The following is a 2500-nucleotide window of genomic DNA, read 5'->3' as shown; positions in this document are numbered from 1 at the left end:
CATATTTATACTTGCATATATCCATTAATACACATCTGTATACATACCTACTTTCATATATAAACTATGCACGCCTACCTTGGACACGCCGTAGATTGTCCTTGGCCGCTGGATGGTGAGGTTGGGCGTCGGGTTCCGGGGGAGTCGGGCCCGAAAGCGCCGATGGTCGACGGGACGAACACCCTCCAGGTTGGTACTGCTTTGCTCAGCTCCATCACGTTGTGCAGGCCCTCGATGTTCACCCTTTTGGAAAAGGAAAGGATGTTCTTTACTTCCGCGAGGAAGCGTAGGACCCGGATGACTCTGCGAGGAGTTTTGCGGCCATGGCTTTCATGACAGCGGAGAGGCGCTTGGCGCTCGTGACGCATGCCGTTCACGGACAGAAAAGTGAGCAGCTGAGGACGTGACAGGATATATGGTCAAGAGAAAAATGAAGCAGGCTCCCGCGCGCGTAGCCGCCGCCTTACCTGATGGCCAAAGAGAACGTTTCTGCTCCCCGATGGCCGAGGAGGAGCCGCAGAGAAGTGCACCAGCCAGTCCTATCCTGTACGTCACCACGATCTCCTGCAGGCACTTGAAGTCCAAGATGTCGGCGAACACGTTTGTAGGGACCTGCGGAGCAAAGGAGCTTATGACATCTGATGAAGTGTGACTGGACAACGACTTGGCTACGGCCATCTTAACCTGTCACTGACACTGGCAAAACCAAACTAAGGCAGTCTAAGCACTGAGAAAGGCCACGAAGAGAGGAAGGACGCAAACCTGACTGGACGACTTCCTTGGACGGTTTAACGATGTCCGACATGATGACGTTCTCCACGCCATACGCTTGCCCCGCAGGAGCTTTTATGCCAGACCGGTGCCAAGCTGCCCCAAACTGCCTGTGGGCGGGGCAAGATAAAGCGACAGGTTACAAAACCAATTCTCCACATGTCAGTGATTGTCCACTACCTTTGATTTTTTTTTATCGTTATTTATGTTACTTGAATTCGCTCCGTCTCCGGTTCTTTTAAGGTCCAGGTTAAATCCTGGTCCATTCGCTGGAGGGTTTTAACAATCAAATTAAAACGGGCGTAACAGATCACCCATCAGAGCAATTCCTTCTCACCTGTGGTGAGGAGAATCCCTGGGCGGTTCCTCCTCGTAATTGGCGGACATGCTGAGGGAGCGTGTCCTACAGGAGAGGGGAAACGCGGGGAAGGCTCCGCGCGCACTCTCAGCAGGCGCGTCAACAATCCCCTGACCTGGAAGCAAACACCGTTTTCATAAAGTATGAGATATCAAGCTGCTAAAAATTATTTCAGGAACAATAATATGCCCTAAACTATGTGTGTGGTACATATGTACACACATGCGACACCTTCTTAAAAAAAGGGCCCAGAAGATGAAGAAAAAAATGAAGAGACGCATCCACCAACCAAGATGGAGACAGCTCGAGCCCATCCCTTTCGGCGACATGAACAAAGCTGAGGAAATCGTTGATAAAGACTTCCTCGAGACAAATGGATTTGCAAGATCGGAACCAAACCCCTAGTTCTACGGAAGATAGAGCTGCGGGCCATTGCGCGCAGGGATCAGCCTCGCAGCTCATCTGCCGAGTCGCCTCGCCGAGAGAGGAGATTTCACTGAGGGAGCTTCAGGACGGAGCAAAGTCTACCTGGTTTTACCAGGATGTTTACCTTTTCGTGGCAAGTAAGGGGAAATGAATTTGAATTTCCCCTCTTGTTTGGATTTAGGGGTTGGACGATGATTTTATATTCTGAATTAGTTTATCCTACTGAATAAGAGTACAATTCTATATACATACAGGAAGGAGCACATACATATATATATATAAATATATATACATATATATATATATATATATATATATATATATATATGTATGTGTGTGTGTGTGTGTGTATGTGTGTGTGTGTGTGTGTGTGTGTGTGTGTGTGTGTGTGTGTGTGCATGTGTGTGTGTGCGTGTGTGTGTGTGTGTGCGTGTGTGTGTGTGTGTGTGCGTGCGTGTGTGTGCGTGTGTGTGTGTGTGTGTGTGTACGTATATATATATATATATATACATATATGTATATATATATATATATATGTATATATACATATAGATGTAGATATATTTTTTATATATTTATGTATATATGTACACATATATACACATATCTATGTATATATATGTACATATATATACACATATCTATGTATGTATATACATAAACACATATAAACATGTATGTACGTATATATATACATAAGTACATATAAACATGTATGTATGTATATATACATACATACATATATATATATATATATGTATACATACATATATATATATATATATATATATATATATATATATATATATACATGTATGTGTGTGTGTGTATGTGTGTGTGTGTGTGTGTGTGTGTGTGTGTGTGTGTGTGTGTGTGTGTGTGTGTGTGTGTGTGTGTGTGTGCGTGCGTGTGTGTGTGTGTGTGTGTGTGTGTGTGTGTGTGTGT

The 2500-nt window shown here is 44.4% G+C and overlaps 1 pseudogene; it reads right to left on the bottom strand.

Moving 5' to 3' along the window:
* Nucleotides 1–678, bottom strand: part of LOC138867080 (L-threonine 3-dehydrogenase, mitochondrial-like) — a 2565-nt pseudogene extending 1887 nt beyond the window's left edge.
* Nucleotides 679–2500: the final 1822 nt, after the last annotated feature.

This window comes from Penaeus vannamei, chromosome 28, assembly GCF_042767895.1.
Source record: "Penaeus vannamei isolate JL-2024 chromosome 28, ASM4276789v1, whole genome shotgun sequence".
NCBI lineage: Eukaryota > Metazoa > Arthropoda > Malacostraca > Decapoda > Penaeidae > Penaeus > Penaeus vannamei.
Note: the sequence above shows the minus strand (reverse complement) of the source record. Positions and strands in the feature narration are given on the sequence as shown.